Consider the following 23,324-nt stretch of genomic DNA (forward strand, 5'->3'; position numbering starts at 1 on the left):
AAGGTGCTCTCTCTCAAAATCAAGGACATGTTGCCTTTAATTGTGCAGCCTGAGCAAATTGGCTTCATCAAGTCTAGATATATTCTTGACAACATCATTGCTATTTGGGAAGGTATGTAATGGGCTTGCAAGTCCAAGTAGCAGGCTATCTTTTTAAAGATAGATTTTGTTAAAGCCTATCATCGCATTGAATGGCCCTTCATCTTGGCTATGCTTCAAGCTCTAGGTTTTGGTCCCAATTTTCTTTAGTCTGTGGAGATGCTCTTTGGTGATGCTAATGCTTGCATTACCATCAATAATTCATAGTCTAAGGCTTTTTGACTTTTTCATTCAATCAGGCAAGGTTTCCCTCTAGCTCCAGTGCTTTACGTCCTTGCTATTGAAGGTTTTGGCTATTTTCTAGCTCATTTTATGTCTTCAGGGCTAGTTTGTGGCATTTCCTTGCCTGAATCTTCCTCCCAGTTAGTCAATGGTCATTTTTCTGATGATTACTTTCTTACACTTCTTGAGCATGAAGAAAATATCAAAAATTCTTTAAATTGTCTGGACACCTTTTGTCAAGCCTCTAGCTCTGCCATCCAATGGCATAAAATGCTTTGCTACCACCAGTCTTTTTTGCTAGCTCCCCCTTGGCTTAGCTAGTTTGAGTGGAAATGGGTTACTCACGAGGAAATCTTTCACTTTCTTGGCATTCCCTTTTCCTTCCAGGCCTCTCCTGTGGAGCTTTGGAATGCTATGCTTGCCAAGATTAGCAAAAAGCTTGACTATTGGATCACCAAGCCGCTTTCTCTTGCTGATAAATTCTAGATTTGTTCTAAGATTTTGGCCGCCACTCATTTGTACTATTCTTCCTGTTGGGCACCCTCCAAAGCTTCCTATCTCAAGCCAGAACATTTTCTCAGAGATTTTCTTTGGGCTTCTAGTTTTGACGATCATGGTTTTCACAGAGTTGCGTGGGATTTTTGTTGTCTACCAAGGGAGTCTGGTGGTCTTGTCCTGCTTTCCACTTAGAAATAGGGCCTTTCTCTTTGTGAAAAATGGATTATCTAAGCTATTTCTGGGGACAAAGCCTAGAAGATTCTGGTAAGGCACTGCATTTCTTTCGCCTTCCCTATTAATAGGCCTGCATGGAAGGGGATTGGTTTTCAAACCCTTCTCATCATGCATGAACCAGTGGCCATTTCGGGCTCATTTCTTATTAAGAGTATCTGGAAATCCTAGGAAGCTCTTAAGCCATGGCTTCATTGGACTGGAGAGGAATTTCGTGATGGACTCTCCTTGAATCAACAGAGCATTTGGTGATCTCCCCTATTTGCAATTTAGAGTACTCCTCTTGCCAAGATTCAAGGTGCCAGTGCTCTGCATTTTTTCAAACATGGCATTCAAACTCTTAAGGATCTCTTTTCAAGAGTCACCATGAGTTTCAAGTCATGGGAAGATATGCAAGTTCAGTACCACATTGTCTGTACGGATCAACAGACTTTTGACCTTCTATTGTCTTCCATCCCTATGCACCTAGTTCATAAGGTGGGGATTCAGTCTATTTGGCCTAGGTGGCATGATTGGAAGTGGTATCCTACCACTCCATTTGCCAATTATAAGCCCAATATGGGGTACAAATGGCTCTCACCCCATCTTCTAATGGTTGACATGCTTAACTAGTGGTGGCATTTGCAATCTTCACTTTCTCAATGGAGAAAACATTTTGATACCATTTGGAATGCTATTATAGAACCCAAGATTTCCCACTTTCCTTGGTGCCTTTACTTCCAAGGTCTTCCCCTAGGGCCTCGGCTCAAGCACAATGGGGATTCCTGATCCCAGATGCCCCTTTTGTGGTCAACCTGAGTCCTTTTTGCATATTTTTTGGTTTTGTAAGCATGCTCAAAATTATTGGCACTGGATTCATGATTTTTTCAAGCCTTTCAAGCCGGAACCATTTTCATGGCACATGATCCTATTGGGTGATTCCCCCATAATTCCTTAGAAATTCACTCAGATTTGGCATACCTTCAGGATGGAAATTTTGTTTTCTTTGTGGAAAGATAGGAATGTTGTTCTATTCACTCACAATTTTTTGGATGTTAACATTGCTATGTACGCTAAGGCATGCATTTGTAACAATGTGATTATGTAGATCCAGGTGCAAGCTAATAAAATTTCCCTAGAAGTTGCTCACTTATAGGAATTGTTAACCCTCGTGGTTGTTGTTCTTATCGCCAGTCCTCAAGCTATCACTCACACATGCCACGCTCCCAAGCTTCCTGCCACCACTCTCTTAGTGGTGGTGATGGTAGATGGAGGCACCACTCTACTTCCCCACCCCTTGGTGGTTCTAGCTGGTCCTCGCCTCCTCCTCCTCGGCCTCGGCGGGCACATTCTGGGAAATTTCCTCGCTTGGCTTTGGCGATTTCTCCTTCACGGCTAGAGGTTAAGGATGTGGAGGCTTCCCCTAATCCTACTGCTATTGATGATGGCTGAAATGTTCCCAGTCTGCCCCATAATCACACTAATACATGGGGATTTATTGATAAAGATGATCCTCCTCCCTTGGCTGGCACTGCCTTGGCAGCCTGAGGTTGTTTATTCTGTTATTTTTTTATGAATAGTTTTTGTTTTCGACTGAGGCCGTGTTTTTAAGTTTGGCTTTGACTGTGTGAACTCTTTCACGAGGTGATCTTGTATCCCCTGGCTCCTTTTTTTTGAATTGTATTCTTAGTATATTTTATTAATAGAAAATGACTATTCATCAAAAAAAAAAAAACATTTCTTTTCTTTCAAAAATCCTCCCAAATTAATTTCCAAAATTTTAATTCCATTGAAGGAGGATTGTTCTAAGATTTTAATCTTCTCATATATAGACGAAAATAATATGCATACCATAAATTCCAAATTACAAGATTGAAAGATTCTTTGCAATAAAACATAGACAATCAATTCACAGTCATGAAAAGATAGGGAAAGAAATAGCGTATTCAACTACACGAATAAATCACAAGGATCTACCTAGATTTTGATGCTAATAACACAATGCCCAAGAAGATTTGTGAGAGAAATTTCTCCTCTCAAAACCTTCTCTCTTTCGAAATTTCCTTCTTCCAAAATTCATGATCCTTCCCCAAAACTTTGGTCCCTTGATAATGAACTCTCAATTGGTGATTAGGAGTTCTCTCCTAAAATCGAGGCACTAATTGTGATCACTTGAGAGGACTCCTTGCTCACCAGACTTTAACTCTTTACTATCTTTTCTTTATCTTTTTCATGTACGTTTATGAATTATAAAATAACTTTATTTAATTCACTTGACTCCAAAATTTTAATCTCATGCACACTTTATGCAATCTTTAAACTTTTAATAAATTAATATCTTTTCCCCTTTTTAATTTATTTTTTATATTTTATCCTCATGCACACTTTTTGCAATTTTAAAACTCTTAATAAATTAATATCTTTTCATGCTTTAATTTATTTTTGAAACATTAATTAATAAAATAATTATTAACTTAAATAATAATAGTATTTAGCATTTATTTAAAAATGAACTCTAAATATTATTATTAAATTAAATTAATACTATCATGTTCTAAAATTTAAACTTATAACTTTTATCTTTATATTTAATTCTTTTTATTTAATTTGACTTAATTAATAGAAAAATCACTAAAGACTAAGAGGACAAAATATGAAAACCCATCATAGAAAAACACATACAAGATCAAACTAAAGGGTTATAATCCTGAATTTATGTCATATGATGCATTCAGAAGGTAGTCAACTCAAATACTTGTCCTAATTTTCTAGGAAAAATGGGTTTAAGGGTTAAGATTTGGACTTAAGAATTTATCTCCCCTCTCTTACCATTGCGATAATGCAATAGGGTATACTTATCCTAGCAATTCAAGGAAGTCGATACCCGATACCTACAATCTGCATAAAATCCATGCATGTACAAACGCAATATTCTAAACTAAACAGACAATGGTAGGAAGTGGTGCATCGTGTAGATCCTGACTAGCAAGTGACTACAACTCTCTTCCTTAACCACATCAAAAATGCCATACATAAAGAAAACATGCATGCATGCCATACACATGCAGTATGGGGTAAGTATCCATAAGAAAACACATGATAATCCATCTAACTAATCATCATCAATAACTAAAATCACTATAATAATCATCATGCATACATGAAGTATAGAGTACCAAGTAATCTCATCACATAATTAATTGAATGTGAAACAATATCTGATAATCTCAAAAGAATACTACCAATAATAAAGCATAATAATGGCCTAAAAGAGGTCGGCAATAATAACAAAATGTAAACTAGGGCAGGCACACAAATGGAAAAATTGATGATAAAGAGGAAGAAAAGAAGAAAGAGTTAGCTAGGGTTTACATTAGTGGCAAATGTTTTCCAAATGGTGAATCTCACTTAGTAGGGACACTAAATTTGGCAATTTTTTTGCACTTTTGGAGTGGCAATGTCACCCGCAATTTATGAAAACTAGGTCCCATGCTCAGACCAATTGCCAATACTGATACATGTAGCCATTTTTATTTTGACAATGACATCATCGATGGAATCTAATCTTTCCACATGGTAAATTAAATATTTCCACCCACAATTTCTAAGGTATGTCTTAATAGACGGTCACATTTGCAAATCTATAGTAAAACTTTAAGTCGGGTTATATGTAAAGTACATAAATTTGACAAGTGTCTCTATTCCAAAGACTTTCTAAGAAAATTTTTATCATTCTAATCTTTGGCCCAAAATAGATTATATTGTGGACAAGTGTCATTATTTAAAAAACAAGTCTCATTATTTCAAAAACTTTCTCTGAAACTTGCTATACTTTAGCTTTTTAGCCCAAAATAAGATTTATACCATTGATTTAGGATCATCTAATTGCCATTAAAAAGGTTTATTGAATCTTTCATTAAACAAATTTATGGTTTCTTTTCATACGACAGAAAAAAATTGCCAATAAAATTAATTTTTTTCTTATTTTGAAAACAAAATTGCCAATACAAATTTATTTTTTGCCCCTAAAATAATTTTGGATTCACCACAATATTATACATTTTTCCAAAGGGAGGTTTCTTAAATTTATCTCTAGAGTCAGCAGAGTTTGAGAAACTTAAAGAGCAAGAGGCTATTCATGCTCTTATTCAACTATTGAGTGTCATCTCAACTGAAGTATTAACTGTTAGACTTGTTCAATAGGTTCTATAAACTCAACAAGAGACAACACATTGACCAACTATAAAGTGGAAAAAATTACAGATATCGCTATCCAGTGATAGTACCTCTTGGTCATTGTTAGTGGCACACAAGGTTGATACACCATAGGATACAATTAGTTTAGACAAGGTCATCCAATTGCCTAAATATGACCTTAACAATATGACCCTAGAATAAATGAAAAATTTGCAAACTTTGTTGAGTCGTAAGACAAATAAAGAGAAAATCAAAAGGGAGTTGAGACAAAAGAAGATATTATGTGACACTAAGGACATTTTTGTTGATACTTTTGATATTAAGGATATAAATGTGCAACATCCAATTATGGATAATTAGTGTATATAGTTGATAAAGTAAAAAGTAAAGATATAGAGACTAGTGAAAAAATTGCTAAGATGGTTTGAGAAGGGAATTGAGCACAAAGTTTTGGAGAATGTTTCGACTAAACTTGCAATAAGGCAGGTTGATATTTCAAGACTTACCACTAGTTTGGAAGAAATTTTGATAGTAATTCATTCTTTGTACATGAAGCTTTGTGATGTTGATTTCTTCACATTGGAGAATCAACACTCTATTGATCAAATATAGGAAGATATGAAGGCTTGTACCATTTTATTGGGCAATAATGCAAGTTCAAGCTCACATTCAGACAAATGACATTTGATCAGGGAAGATTAGCTGAGTTGATGGCTAGAGATAGTAGGATCAAGAATAAACTAATTCTATTCAATTCATGCTACTACCCCATTTATAAATAATCTAGGGAGAGCTATTTGTAGCATATAATCTAATCATGAGAAATCCACACCTCTCAAAATAGAAAGCTTAATTGATCTAGCTGCTTAGCTAGAAATTCAGATTTAGGTTCTTGAGTCAATTAGAACAAGATGGAATAAAGAACTACAGATGATTTTGGATAATCACAAAACATTTTTGGATAAATAAAAATTAACCCATTTAATCCCCAAGCCATAGAGTGACTGAAAGAAGGGGTAAATCATCATGACAAAAGGAAATCAAGGGGGGGAAATTATCATGACAAAAAAGGGGAGATCATTTAGAAAGTGGGAACTCATTTATGCATAGGAGGCATTAGAAGATTAGATCAGAAGTAGAGTTATTAGACAAGTTAATATCAGAGTTTACAAACTTGTATATATTTTGTATAAAAAAGTAATTGAAGACCAAGTCACAGTCTCAGGGGGAGTGCTATTTTTGATATTTTTGTAATTTTGAAGAAAATAACGAAATCATGACAGATTGTATTTTGCCACTAATGTCAAAGTAAGAGATTGTTGATCTCTAAGAGTTGTTTTCTATTAGTGTTTAACACTTAGTCATTCTCTAGGTAGTGTTGGTCAGTCATCACTATGAATGAGCCATCCAGAGAAGGCCAAGCTACATTGATTTTCTTATATTTCATTACATGTCAAGCAAGTCAAAGGCTTTTGAGCACCCTAGTAGAGATTGACCTACAATACATGTCGAGTAAAAACTCATGTGGAGACCTAGCAATGTACAGTTAGCTAATTCTAAGTGAGTCAATATATGTTGAGCCTATAGAAACTGAGAGATAGCATGAATGTTATTTATGACCAAGCGTCGGAACATTCAATTGTCAAGTGAACTAGTTTTGACATATGTGTTTGTAATGGCATAAATAGTTATGCAAACCATTTTGGACAACTTTTACATGATATTTAAGGATTTTAGAGAAAATCAAGGAGAAAAATATGCATTTTGTCAAAAGGCATTAATCCTAAGAAAGGTAAATTAACCAATTAGAAAATTAGAAGGGTAAAATAGAAAAAGGAAGAATTGTGGATTGTTGATTATGATCTAGAATCTTCCATGATTATATATTTAAGAAGTGATCTAACCCCAAATCATTATAAAGTGTAATGGAAGTGAGATGAAAGCATGAAGGAGAAAATGAGCCAAGGATAGAGCAAGGAAGGTTAAGTTTGATAAGAAGATCAAATAGAGAAACCTAGTAGTGAAGAGAAGAATAAAGAAAATCAGATTTAGATATTGAAGAGAGAAGTTTTGTAATCAACTTTGATAGAGAAAACTGAAGGATTGGGCACTTAGACATTCTAACCAGTGAATCAAGAAAAATCTCTTAATAGAGTGGTTTTAACAAACCTTGTTAAATCTCCTAACAAACTACTTACTTTATTATAAGTTTAAATTTTTTAATCAAGGTAGACCTAATAGTCTTGTAATGCTTTTAACCGAGCAGACCCCTCATGGGGTAAATCATCAGAAGTGATCAAATTGTAACCCTAATAGGGAAGCTTTTTTGTTGCAACAACAAATATGTGTGGGTGTCATCCCCACCCCAATTTTACCTTCACTTTGGAGGGTTCCTAGGTTACCAAAATCTTTGTGTTATGAGTTTACATTTTCATGGTTGATGGATGCTATGCTTAGATAAATTTAATTCCACTTTTACAGTTTACGAGTATATGAAATGAGATGGATTAGGAGTGAATGCAACTAATCTATTGTTTAGTTCAAGAAGTAATTTTTTTATAAATCTTGATTCACCCCCCCCCCCCCCCTCAGTATCTTGATTTCAAATAAGGCTTCCAACAAAAATGTCTAAAGGAAACAAATGGAGGGAAAATAGTCTCCCAAGCCTTTGGGTTATTTCCCTAGGCTATTAAAAGCCATAACTTGATTGGGTTTCTAGAATTTAAATAACATAACCAAGTTATGAAACTTATAAAATACATTCAAAACCTGACTAAGTTTTGAAGAAGTAAAAATGGGCTATAATGTGAAGGCCATAACTTTCACATACAGAGTCTGATTGAATCCATTCAAAATGTGTTCCAAGAAATATATTGACACACACACAAACACTCACTAACTCACTAAATAAATCATAATATCTCTCTTACTAACCCCTAAGCTCTTGTATTCTCTCACTAACTCATAACCCCTCTCTCTCTCAAACACACACACACAAACACTAACTAACCCACTAAATATATCCTAATATATCTCTCTTACTAACCCCTAACCTCTTGCATTCTCTCACTAACTCCTAACCTCTCTCTCTCTCTCTCTCTCTCTCTCTCTCTCTCTCTCACACACACACACACACACACACACACACACACACACACACACACACACACACACACAACACACACACACACACACACACACGTTACCCTCAAACTCAATCTCTCTCTAAATAACCCCTAACTCTCTCTTGATGTGCAAGATTGTTGAATTGTCACCTTGAATAATTTAGTTTCAATTTACATCATTTAGTTTATCAATCTAGGATGGTGTCCAAGGCTATATGCAAAGGATAATTAAGAAAACTTTCTTGACAATTTATTCTATACTACACTTGCATGAAATCAAATATTTTATAGAGAGCTTGGATGAAAAGGAATACACTTGTAGGAATTGAAAAAGGATAAACTAAAGAAATATTTTTGGAAATGAAATTGTTTGAATTGAATTTACTCTACGAATTTCAAATTACAATGTTGTTGGAAAATAAAACCAAATTATCCTATTTCCTCAAACTAAAACAACCTTCCTAATCTACCCCTCTTCATCACCATGTCTCTACTCAAATGATTGTGAAATATTTATAGAGTACATATCCTATAATTACCCAACTAATCTATGAAAAATTTCAATCCAAGATCCTATTTTTATGGGGTCATTAACACAACTTTGAGAAAATTGAATCTGTTGTCCACAATTATGTCACTTCATGTTCAGTCAACTTAAGTCATGTGCTTCATTTTTATTTTCAAATTCATGAATCATGAAAAAACCTCAGAGTTTTTTGTATCCCTTTTTTTATACTTTCTAGATCATTTTGAATTTATCAATTTTATTAAGAAATGAGAGACTTATGGTCATTTTGCTAACATCTTGCACATCTCAATTTCATTAAGAAATGAGTGATATGCGACAATTTTAGTGGGACTACCTTTTTGACTGTTTCTAGGAACTTGATTTTAGGATAACTTTAAGTTCTCGACATGAATCAAGAAACTTCTCATCAATCAATTTGACCCGATCATTGATCTTGATCATAAATATTAGATTACAATCATGAAACAATATTTAAATACTTTCCAACATGAATTATCTTTGTTGAAGAAAGATAACACAATGTAATGTAGAACTTTAACTTGTACAAAACAAATATTTTGTCCACTAATTTAGGAATGATTGATTGTCCATGATTGTTGGAATGTATTTCTTGATTGAAAGAGTATTCTACTTATTTTGATGATTTCTTCAAAGCCTTCAATGTGTCTAGATTTCTCTGATGTTTTTGTCTAGAGCTCTTTGTAGACAATGCTTTTGAAACATTCATCTTGTCATGAGTTAATTAATAAACTATAAAAGATACATTTGTAGTATCTTGCACACTCATAAAGACATATTAAATATAATTTTTATGCCATTCACTTACAAAAAACTAATCAAATATCTACTTTTGGTTCTACCTTAAACAACTAAAGAACCTTCCATTATTCCTCAAATCCACTTTGTCATCAATATTTTAAGAAGAAATATTTGATATGATTGGGTTAATTATGAGACCATTATGATATCATCATTTCCCCCACACCTAAAATGTTGCAGGTCCCTCTGCAACTCATGATGAGCCCTCTAATTCAAAAAAAAAAAAAATTCATCTTTTTTTGGAAGGCTCTAGGTAGATTCAGGTAGTTTTGAGTAACATTAAAATTCAACTCCCTACCTCCCTCCAAAACCAAAAAAACTCATTTAAAAATCCTTATAGAAGACAACTTTGTACACACTCTAGTCGAAAATTGATTAAATTAAATGATATAATTTGACAAATCAATGATATTGCACATCATTTTTGGCACCGTTTCTAGGGAAATGTATGGTTTGAGGAACTTGTTCCATAAAAATTGTATTTGTTTATAAGGGTATTGAGTTTTGAATATTGATGAGACAAAATAGATGACCTAGAGATCAATTTGGATGATACCTTCCTATTAGACATAATCTAATGGAGGAAAACATTCAGTATTTGAGTGAGAAATATCATGAAGAAGATATCCATGATAATTATAGTGGGGAATAGACTGACAAGGAAATTGAAGAACAACACGAAACAATAATGAGGTGCACGAAAACCACAATGAGGACAATATCAGTGATCATAATGGAGATGATCAACCACTTGATATAAAATTTCAATATCACATTGATATAAATAGATGAGAGGATGAACCACCAATGAAAAATATTTCTCTAGCTAGTCTCCCAATTTTTTGAGGAAAAACTTTGGAAGATCCTAATCAATTCCTTTTTGAGTTTAAGGTTATGTGTCAAACCTATGATTACACCACTGATAACCAGAAGTTGAAAGTTTTTCCTTCAACCTTGATGAATTTTATTTTAGATGGTTTATGGGTCTCTGACATAAATCTATCACAACTTGGGATGAAATGGAAAGTGTATTCCTAGATAATTAGGAAGACTGTCAAGTCAAAGGTAGAAAAGAGGAATTGTTATGAATGAGGAAAATGGAGGATAAAAGTTTGTAAGATTATGCTGATAGGTTCTAGTTTTTTCATTGGAGGTGTTGGAATGGTTTAACTGAGGATATTACCAAGAAAACCTTTTTGAAAGGTATTGATGAGGATTCAAGATATTCTCTAAATCTTATGGGAAAGGGGATATCAAAAAATTGAATTTATATGAGATAATTGATACCTATCAGAATTATTCTTGCACTAGACATGGTGTAACGAGTTCTAGAAGAAAGGGAGGTCAATTTGATGTAACCTAGGTAATGGATGAGATCAAAAATATTACTTGATAAATATTCTTTTACATTTGAATAGTCAAACAAAAAAGAAAAATTTTGAGCCACTGGCTATTTACTATGAAAAGTGCAAGAGAAAGCATCTATCGAGGAAATGTCCATTAAATAATATTGATATTTATGTACCATATGTTATGGATCCCATAATACTAAAACCTATAAACTATTATAAAAAAATTAAAGGACAAATAAACAAAATAATGGACACAAAGTAGGATTTGAATTATGTAGGTCAAAGGGGACAAAATCAAAGACAACTCATAAATAGGAACAATTAGAACAATTATAATGCATGAAATAATCAGAATTCTTATAATAATTCTAGTTGGAGCAACCCAAAAGGCTACCTCTAAATCTACCTTGGGGTGCCTCTCCATGGAAACAGAACCCATGGCAACAAACTCAATGGAAACAAAATCTACCCCCTCGGAAGAATCAATATAATCAATGGCAACCTAATCAAAACCAAAACCAACCATGGTGACATAATTAGAACTTCAACAAACAATAGGGACCAAATCATAACATGTCATATCAACCAACTAAGTAGGTGAATAAATGTATGTTACCTATAGAACTGATTCCTAATCCAACAAATAGGAAAACTAATGTTTTTGATACTAGCTTTGTTGGTCTTAACTTTATTGAGGTTAATGACATTCATTTAAGGAATATGATTATTCCTTCTTCTACTCTTGTCAAACCTCAGGAAGGGGAACAACCTTAGGGATTGAGAAATCCTATAATGATAAAACTCTTGATAGAGTAAATAGAATCAAAGAAAGTGCCATATCTTGAAAGATTTAACAAGGGTCAAGAAGCTCTAGATAACTCCAAGGAAGATCATAAGGATATAATGGATTCTCAAATTTTGAAGGAATTGATAAAGATCAATGTAGAAACTCCATTTTTACATGCTATTAAATATATTTTTGAAATTAACAATCTAATCAAAACACATTGAATTAAAACTCTTGGAAGGAACAAGAAAATACCTCCTATCATCCAGATGGGAGCTAAGATTAAAGATGTGCTGGTTGGAAGATTGTTACTGTAAGAATTTGGCTTAGGCTAGAATTCACCCAAGACCAAGGAACTCAAACACAAGCACATAGTAGATCAAAATAGAGAGAGTATGATCAGAATGATGATATTCATTTAGTATGCCAGCTTGAGAGTACACTAGGAGTACTTGTATATACAGGCCTCAAGAGAGCTTCTAGAATGCATAGAAGTTAGCAACATGATAAGTCATACAACTAGGCACATGTCCACTAGATATGGGTTATCCTCCATTAAACACAGAATTCACTGTGATGATGTGAGGATAAGCCTACAAAGGTGTAGCATGCAAATCAGTGGTGTAGACAACATGTGTTGTATACACCATGTCCATAATTAGAGTTGCGTAACTCATGAGAGTACACAAACTCCGAAGTGTCTCAGCTAAAATAAATAATAAAATAATACAAAATAATTAAATAATGCATTAACCTAACTAAACTTAAGTAAGTTTAATAAGTGAATACTTATTTATACAACAACCCCTGTTAAGTGCAACTTAGGGGATTGCCCTTAATCTTACAAAATATAGGATGCAATGCAGGATGGGTCCCGGCTACTAGGCCATGTTAGGTACCCATGTACATAATGATATGCAATCTCTCATAAAGTGAAGAAAGAGGGAAAACCTCATGGGAAAAATCCTCCCCCAAAAAGAGAGATGAATAGGGATGCACGGATGGATAGAGTAATCAAGGCCCCCCCATTACAACATACATCCAATATATACATAATAGAATAATGAGAAGAGGAAGAGAGACAAGATAGGCTCCCCCCCCTCCCCCCCCAAAAGAAGGATGTCAAATAGTGACTACTCTAATGAAGAAGCTGATCCAAGACTACAGAATGGTGTTCCTCCCCTTAGGAAGAAACAATGCAAAAGGTACAAATGAGATGCTTCCGTTGTGCATGGAAATAATTGCATGGATAAGTGATGTCTCTGGAACCTTCTCAACTAGCTAAAAAACCTATCTCAAAGAACTATCTATCTCTGGAACTGATGAAGAACTTGTTGCAAATACTAATCATAATTATCCACAATCACTTCAACTTGTGAGGATTGATCATGTAGAGAATGAACAAGAGAGTCGGATGGAGCCTTCATGACAACTAAAGAAGGTGTTGCTGCATCAAGAAGAAGAGGTAGATCATCAATATTGTCCCCCAAATCTGTCACTGAACCTATACCTGGAAGACTAGATGTACCCTACTATTCTAAACTATCACTGTAGCTATGTATGCATGCAAACTGGACTAATAAAGTGACCTCTTGCTACAACTATCAATAGAACCCCACATGTTTGAATCTATTGAAGCACTATTTTTGGTATCACCATCAATTTCCACACAATATGATGTGTGGAGAGGAGTAGAGGACAAGCTAGGTGCACTTTCCTCAAAGCAAACATCCTTCTCCACAAAAATCTAATGTGTCTTTGGATCTAGAAAACTATATACCTTCACACTATCTTCATAACCAATTAAAGTACAGGGCTGAGATGACTATGCCTTGCATCCCCTAAAAGATCTATTTTCCCATGCAGGACAATCAAAGACTCTAAAGTGTGTCAAAATAAGTTGTCTACCACACCATGTCTCAAAAAGTGTCTTGCCATCTAAGGCTAGATGAGGAGAATGATTAAGAATGTGAGTGGCAGTATTGATTGCTTCAATTTCTAATGATAGTTCTAGAGACTTGGCTTGTATCATGCAACTTGCCATAGACTTAAGAGTGTGGATCCTCAATGCTACAACATCTGTCTTATGCAGACTGAATGCTGAAGGAGTCTGAACATCAATTCCCTCAAGTATGCAAACATCCTTAAGACTTCTATTCACATACATGCTTCCATTATCCATTCGGAGTACTTTGATGGCCTTTTTGGATTTTCATTCTACATGAGTCTTGAAGTCTAGAAACTTTTCCAACACTTCATTCTTATTATGAAGAAAGTAGACCCAAGTGAACCTTGAAAAGTCATCAATAACAATTAGTATATAGCAACCCTGGCTGAATGCAAAAGAACCTACTAATACCATGTCAACCATCTGTAGAACACTTGGTGCTCTTGAACACTTCCCTCTCTTTAACTTCCCCTCTAGACACATATCCACTGAATCTGTTGAATATTCACCCTTAGAAAAGTTGATTTGAGGTAGACCTTTGACCATTTAGTATGTGCAAAGTTGCTAAAGGTAGCAGAAGTCAAGATGACCATACTGTTGATGCCATAATTGCATGTTTAAATTTGATTGTGAAAACATAGCCTTTGAAGAAGACTTGAGAAAAAAATGGAAGAAAGAGTACAACCTCTTGTTATGATTCACTTTCCCCACTACAACCAATGAGTCATCTTTAAGACTATGCACCTTTACTAAGTCTAGAAGGAGCTCAACTCTATGTCCATCTCCAAGGTAAGTGATTTGGTAGATTGATAGGAGATTTGAACTTAGGTTTGGAACATATAGAACATCTTGAAACTCTCCATTTTCCATCTCCATATTTCCTTTTCCTTCAACTTCCATTTTTCTATCATCTCCCATGAAGACGTACAGTACCTTTGATTGCTTCATTGAAGAGAAATCCTCCTTTGAAGAACCCATATGATAAGAGGCACCTGAGTCAAATATCCATTCCTTTGAAGAGTTTGAATTTTGCCATGAGTGCTTGACCTTTTACCTTTGAATCTATAGAAGACCCTTTATCCTTGTAAGCATTAGGCAATGGAACATTATGTTTCTTCATGATGTTGGTCAACTCATCAATCTTTTTTAGATAACACTCATGCTCTTCATGACCCATTTTCTTGCAATAAGTGCACTTCCTATTCTCCTTATTGTTGTCCCCCTTCTTGTTGGAATTTTAGGACTTGCCTTGTTGATCGGATTGTGGTGTTGTCTTTTTTGCATCCTCTAATTTGTTCTTCCACTTCTTCTTATCCTTTCCTTTGTTTCAGATTATGTAGTTAAATTTTGAGAACTCTCATTGTTGGCCACCAATGCTTTAGGCTAAGGTGATTTGAGAATCCCCATTGATTTCAACTTCTCTTCTTCATCATCCAACAGTTTAGCATATTCATCAAAAGTGACTTTCTTGTAGGAAAACCCTAAGGTAGTCTTTGAGGTGTTAAAAGAAGCTACAAATGTGGAATAGTCCAATGGTAGCTTGTTATGTATGAGATAGATTAGTCTGTCATCTTTGATAGAACTCCCATAATCAGTAAGCTTTGTCCTTAGTTCATTCACCTTGATGATGAAATCTTGTATTGAGTCATATGGCATAGGATCTAAGGAGACAAGCTTATCTTCAATTTTGAAAACATCCTCTTTAGACACTTTACCATATAGGCTTTCGAGGGTATCCCAAGCTTCCTTGGATGTAGAACACTTCTTGATTTGTAACATGATCTTATCATCTACCCCCAAACATAAATCACATAGGGCTTTCCTATCCATTGCTACCCAAGCTAAAATATCACTTGCTGATACATTATGACCTGTCAGTTTAGGAAGAGTACCATCTACATCTTGTGAAACTTCATTATGTATTAAGTGATACCACATTTTTATGGACCATGTAGCATAGTTATGAGGAGTTAATTTAGGAAACTTAAAGTTTCCCATAATGCAAAAAATGAAAGAAAAGTGTAGAAAAGAGAGAACACAACACCAAGAACACCCCCCCTTTTCACTAAATCAAGAAACCCCCCCAAAATAGATGCTTTGGGCACTTTATCAGTAGTGTGATTACAATGGGCCACTTGCCAACTTTGGCCTTCGTGGACTTTTGATTTTTCTTGTTACAACCTCTTAATAGATTACAGATCTAGAACTTTACAATGTACTACAATTTTGAAGCATTACAAAGCAAAGAAAGGCCCTATTGTTGAAAGTGACACTTTTGTCCACATAACCCTACAATCTGACTGAGGATCTAGAAACAAAAAATAATGCATTTTCAAAAAAAAATGGAACCTATTTTGTACTCCAAATGTTCCCATATAGAGATTTTGAAGTCGCAAAATGCAAGATTATGTAGGTACAATTGCAATTTTTGACAAATTCATGCACCAAAACTAGAAAAACACTACTCCATTGAAAGGTTTAGGAAATTTTACCCAATTTCAAAAAAAATTACACCTAATTTGGAATTTGGATGTCTGAGTTATGGCCTCCCAAAGTCAGACTGCAAAATCAAAAATCAATTTGGAGAGGGGTTGCATCAGTGAATGATGGGGTTAAATTTGACGGTCATATAGCTATCATAGTAGTTTAAATCTAGCTAGGAATGATGGTCAGACAACTATCAATTTTAAGCCAATAGAAAGATGATGTTAGCAGACTCCCACCTTGTGATGATGTTAGCATGATGTCATCTATACAAAAATTGTTCAGACTATACAAATTGTACAAAAATTGATGACATGGCAGAGTACTCAGATGCTGACTGGACTGCTATCGTATGTCTGTGTGGCTTGTAACTTGGCTAAATTTGTTGACTTAGCTACTGACATAGTGCCACATGGAGTGCTAAGGCTAGTGCTTACACAGTGGCTGACTGGGATGTGACAATGTAGCAGATGTGACACCGTGGGCGAATCCACAATGGCCATGTGTCCTAGCAGAGACTATACTTAGTGATCCATGTGGGTGGCTAAAATATCACTGGATGACAAAGTTGGATTGGGCGCCAGTTGCTGCAAATTTCAAATATGGATGAGAGACAACGACCGTCGAGTTTGTATTTCGATCACCGAAAAAGCTTATAACGTTGTTGGTGATGCATGTTGTTGGGGGTTGCTAGATACCTTTTCATGGCTGCCAAAGCATTTCAAATGTCACTAGATTATTGAGAATAGTCCCACATTCATGAGTTAAGAGGTTGAGATGTATTATAAATACAACAGCGCTCACATACAATGCAAAGAAGAAGCTGATATGGGTGTTGGCCGGTGCCGAAGTGATGGGGTCCTCACCAATATTTGATTGATACCCATTGAATTTTTGTTCTACTACTTGATGTGGTGAGGCTTGGGGAATGTTCAAGCTTAGATTTGGTTGAGCGAGTATTTGTAGAGGTGTACAAGCTAAATTTGATGAAGCTGCCCACAGTAAAATAAATAAACCCTATGAAATAAATAATAATATCCCACCAAAATTATAGAGCTGAGCCGGGGTGTCATTGCCCAATTTGGCTAAAAAAAATTTCTCTTCCTATGCTAATAAATCCAAAAGTCTAAAAATACCAGTTCAGAAATAAATTTTAGAGAAATAAAATAATTGTAGATCTGAAAAGCCAATTAATTAGATCCGAAATTAGATCATACCCGAACTGCAAATTAGGGCCTTTGAGTTCCAATTTGTTAAAAAAAATCTCCTCATGATCAACTTTCACCCAGCATAGGCAAATGTATAGTCGATCTTCACTGAATCAACACTTTGGATGCAATGGCGAGGTCAAATCTAGCTCCAAACGCTCACAATTTCTATGGATCTTCCGAATTCATGTCGAGGTGTTCAAGCATGAACGGTCTTGAACAGTTATGTTTAGAGAATCTCTCTCAACTCTGATACCTTGTAAGAATTTGGCTTAGGACAAAATTCACCCAAGACCAAGGAACTCAAACACAAGCACATAGTATACCAAAATAGAGAGAGTATGATCAAAATGATGATATTCATTAAATATGCTAGCTTGAGAGTACACTAGGAGTGCTTGTATATAAAGGCCTCAGGAGAGCTTCTAGAATCTATAAAATTCAGCAACATGATAAGTCATACAAACAAGCACATGTCCACCAGATATGGGTTATCCTCCATTAAGCATGGAATTAAGTGTGATGATGTGACGATAAGCCTACAATGGTGTAGCATGCAAATCAATGGTGTAGACAACATGTGCTAAATGAGGAGTGCGGATAATTGTGTTGTCAACATGACAACTTAGTGAATGAAGTGAACTCCTATGTTGTAGACACCATGTGCATAATTAGAGTTGCATAACTCATGAGAGTACACAAACTCCTAAGTGTCTCACCTAAAATAAATAAATAAATAATGAAAAATAATTAAATAATGCATTAACCTAAGTAAACTTAAGTAAGTGTAATAAATGAATACTTATTTACACCAACAAATATCACAAAAGTACAATGATCTAGGAACTCCTGTGATTACTTTAAAAATTGGAAAAGGGGAAATTCCTAATGTTTTGATTGATCTAGGAGCTTCTATCAATATTATTACAATGGATACTATAGAAGCACTGGGGTTTCAAAATATGCAACCAACATCAACTGCATTATTGTTGGCTGATAATTCTACTACCAAAATGGAAGGAAGCCTAGAAAATGCAACTATGACTATTGAGAATTGGGATTATCCTATTGATTTATTGGTCTTAAAAGCTAGAAAGAGAGATGTAGGCTATCCTATCATTTTTGGAAGATCTTGGCTTACAACTGCAACAACCTTGATAGATTGTAGATATGGTAGTATGAAAATTTCAAATGGGCTGAAACAAAAAGAATTGTCATTATTTCTAGTAGCTAAGACAACTTTAACAGAAAATTCACCTTTTTGGGTAGACAGTGAAATGGAATCTAAAGGAAATGGAGTAGTCCATTTGTCAATGATAGCATTGAAGGAACATTTAAAGTAATTTTAAGAGTTTGTGCAAAGTGATTTGGAAAGAGAGGAAGAAAATAATAAACAATAAAAATGTGAAAATGAGGAGAATAAACATGCAATAACATCTCTGCACCACACCCACAATGATAGTTTTCCTTTAAAATCACTTATGAAAGAAGTCCAAGATGATATTATATTGATGTCATGTCATAGTCATAGAAAAGAATCCAAGGAAGAGATTTGTACAAGAGCAAGAGGGAGAGTTGATCCAAATAGAGTTTAAAGATAAGATGTCAGAGGGAGAATGAAGAATTAGAATCAAACTAAGGATATTATAAAATCTTTTGAATCATTCTATAGCTCTAAATTTTCTTTTCCTAATGACATGATGTATTGCCATCAATGCCAAAGAGGGAGATTGTTGAAAATAGTTATTCAATTGTATATTGTCATTGATGTTACACAAATGTCACACTTTAACCAAGCACAACTAGTGTTAACTAAATTCAGTCAAGCACCAAAGGATATTCCAGTATCAGTGGAATTGAATTCAGAAGGAACCAAGTTCAGTTGGTCATCGAAGAAAGTCAATATAAACCAAGTTAGGCTAGTCAATGAAGGATTTTTGTATTAACCGAGTCAGGTCGGTTACCAAAGGAATTTTTATATTAACCAAGTGACTTATCTCAATGTTATTCGATTGTCAACAAAATGCTTTGGTTAATTTAATGGTCAATACAAGAATACTCAGTGGATGTTAAATGTTTGTTTGAAAAGATATTCAAGCCGACTTGATATTGGGTTTCATATATATGAAAGGCCAAGTTGTGGAAGAAGAACAATAAGAAAGATGTGAAATAAGAAATATATCTGATTAAAGACATGAGCTGCAAAGAATATTCTAATCAAGAAGTGTCAAGAAGATAAACCAAAATAGTGATATGAATCTACAAAGTTAGTTGCTTCATCAATCAGGTCAATCATTGTTACTCTCTAATAATTGTAGAAGTGCCTAAAGACCTCTAACAAGGCCATTCCTAACAAGGTGATTCAAATCCTCTAATAGGGTCACACCTAAATGTGTGTTTTGTAACCTTAACAAGGTTGGCTCCTAACAAGGCTCACTTCAAAAGAGTAAAAATTTGTAACTAGTTGCATTGGTTGTTTTCCCCAAATTAGATTTCTATGTTAAATCCTTTTGTCTCATGTGTTCATGTTTTTTATTAGATAAATAGGTTTTACAGGGACTCTAAAACCCAAGAGTTAAAACATTAACAAGGATGATAATAAGTGTGAAAAGCCCAGCCAAAAAAGTTCTAGTTCAAAGGTTGAAAATAAGCACAAGGCCCAGCCGACAGACAAAAACCAAAGAGAAGACTAGGAACAGAAACAACAAGAAACGACCAGGGAAAAAGCCCTTACAAAAAGCCAAAAAAAGTCTTAGATAGAAACAAAAGAATAGGTAGAGGATTAGTCCTCATTCTTTCTCTCCAAGTCTTGCATGACCTGATCTGCCTCATAGGCCATCTTGTTCTCCTCAGCCTCTTGCTAGTGCACCCTTTGATCCTCCTAGTCCTGACCATTGTTGATGTTGTCATTTGCAGTGTTGATCCCATTTTGGCTTCTTCCATGTCTTTACCATCCTCATCATCCTTCATAACTCTGGCTTTGATCCAACCCATTAAAGATATGATGTCGCTGTTAATGGATCTTAGCATCGAAATCATTTGATTCAAGAGATTATGATTGTAGATTTCGAGGGTGTTAATCCTTCTCTCTGCTAGACTAAGCCTCTTACCATTGCCATCTCTTTTATCAGAGTTTGCTCCATTCTTGATATTCTCCATATGACCCACCTACTCTTTGACCTCCTCCAGCTCATGGAAAGGCCACTTGATTGATCTAAAGTTATCAATCATGTTATTGTGGGCATTGTTCAAGAGATTCAGCCCAGTTTCCCTAGATTTGTCCAAAATAGCCACAATCGTCAAGTCTATGAGTTCTTCAAGCCTTGTCTCTTCTTGGTTATCCACAAGGACCTGTGGGATCATGGCCTCTCTAAAAATGCCCATTTTTGAGGTCCTAACTTTAAAGTTTTTCCAAGCTTTCCTCCTATTATTTACCTGCACCTCCCCACCCTCGGTCTCAGAATCCAAATTTTGTTCCTCAAGTTGTGCATGAATATGGATAGGCGAAAGAGGTAGCAAAGACATATCCCATTCTTGCTGCATTATCTCATCCTCCAAACCCTCCCTCTTGCATTTCTTCCCTCCCTGGTCATCCTTAATTTCCTCCTATGTCTCCATTTCCTCCTCTTTCATCTCCACATCCTCCTCCTCATGATTGTCATCCTTTACATCTTTCACAGCATGCTTCTCCCCATGATCCCTAGGACTTTTTCTACTGGGGGTGATGGAGGAAGGTGAGTTCGTGACCTGATGAGTGGCTTTTTTATCAGTGAAAGAAATCATGTCATCCTCAAAGCTAAAGCTCTGAATGTCATATGAGTCTAAAGAGAAGCTAGAGCTTCCAAAGGTCACATTCTCAGCTTGAGGGGGAGCCTTGCTTATTGTCTAAGCCTTAAAATGCTCATAAATAAGCAACAGTAGCCCCTCATGCAACATGGGGTTATCAGTAGGCTTCTTTTTGAAGCTAACCACCGCATTGATCAAAGAAGTTAACAAGTAAAAAGGAAAAGAAATTTTATGGCTACGCCGAAAATGATTCAAAAGAACAAAGTGGTGCGTATGAGCCCTATCAAACCTAGGGTCCAAAGTAATATACTCTATAACATCTCTCAGAACATACCTCCATAGTTTCTTCATGGTGTCATTCTTTAGGGCTTTTAGTTCCTTCTCATCCTTAACAAAATCCCACACAGCATTAGCCGAAAGCTTCTTGTCCCTGAAAAACTTAAAACCCTCAATCAGGATTTTAGAAACGGTCAAAATAACCTCCTCAGTGATCATAAAAGAAACCTCATTCACCTTCACTTTACAATCCTTCCATGAACTAATCATTCTATTGGTCACCTCCTGATCAAAGCCATGCAATTTCGTAATGTATCTGGTAATCTTGCCCTGATCTAGCTGCTCCCAAACTTTGTCCTTGCTCTTCCATTTCTCAATTATACCCACTAGCTCCTTTCTACACCTTTCACCAACCATATCTACACTCTGCACACCCTCAATTCTCATATGCACCTCACACTGCAACAAATTGGAACCTCTGTGAATAAGTAGAATGTAGAAAGAATTAACCCTTCTATTTCTCCTATTGTAAATGTAATAAATGACTGACAAAGTGTGTCGACTAGTCTGTAATAAATTGCAGCAATTAAAATTTCCCATGCTAACTTTTTGGGAAGTACGCTTTCCCCTTGATCCATTCATACTCATAATTACAAATTGATTTTCTTCGTACTTCCTTGGATCTTGTCCAGTTCAATCATGCTTTTAACATCTACTGACAAAGTATTTTTGGGATGCCATGTCATAATTTGGCTTGCACAAACCCCAATATTTGCAAACTTGTCAGCAACTGAGTTAGCTTCCCAAAAAATATGAGTGACGTAGACTCTACTGAATTTGGTAAGAGTCTCACGAGTCTCATTAATAAGATTCACAATCGACCATGATGGCTAAGAGTTTCCATTAATACATTTTATAATGTTGTTCGAATCCCCTTCAAGCCAAAGATTAGTAACTCCAATTTCAAAAGCCAGTTTGACAGCATTACATGCAACATTCGCTTCCATAGAGTGCTTGGTTTGATAACCCAATGGGTGGGAAAAAGCCTCAATACCATCTCCATTTTCATTCCTTATTATGCCTCCACTTCCCGAGGAGCCAGGATTTCCCTTGGATGCTCTATCGAAGTTGGCTTTATGCCAACCTTCCAAGGGGAGAAGCCATTTGTCTTCCTATCTTTTCATCTTTCTATCTTTTGCCTTCTCCTTTTTTCTGCCACCTAATTCTATTTCTCCCCCTTTCCTTATTGAATAGTTTTCCTTTATGTTAGCAAATAGTTTTCCAAGCTTTAACCATCCTTTTAACATTGCTAAGTTTTCTTGCTACCCTGTACATAGATGTGCCTTCCACATCAATACTCCACCAGAGCTTAATCTTTTCTAAAAGGTTAGGGTGGGAGGTCCACATTTTTTCAAAATGAAAAGGGGGAGGCCTTTTGGGACCTATAGGGAAAACCGAAAGGGAAATAGGGGAGTGGTCAGAACCCATTCTGGGCAAAATAGCTAATTTGCAAGAGGAGGTCTTTAGCTAATCGAGATTGATAAGAGCTCTATCTAGTCTAACTTGAATATAGTTCTAACCAATGCATTTATTTGACCAAGGCACCTCCCATGAGGTCCATATCCAAAAAAGCCAAACCATTAATGAAGTTTGCAAGGTCAGTTTTGCTTTCCCAGTCTAGAGGCAGACCTCCCTTCTTCTCCTCATCCAACAACAGAGTGTTGAAGTCACCCATAATAATCCCTTTCTTTAAATTGCTACTTTGCACTAGACTTCAAACTCTA

The sequence above is a fragment of the Cupressus sempervirens genome, chromosome 10 (genome assembly GCF_028749045.1).
Source record: "Cupressus sempervirens isolate cs-2001-9-10 chromosome 10, ASM2874904v1, whole genome shotgun sequence".
Taxonomy (NCBI): Eukaryota; Viridiplantae; Streptophyta; class Pinopsida; order Cupressales; family Cupressaceae; genus Cupressus; species Cupressus sempervirens.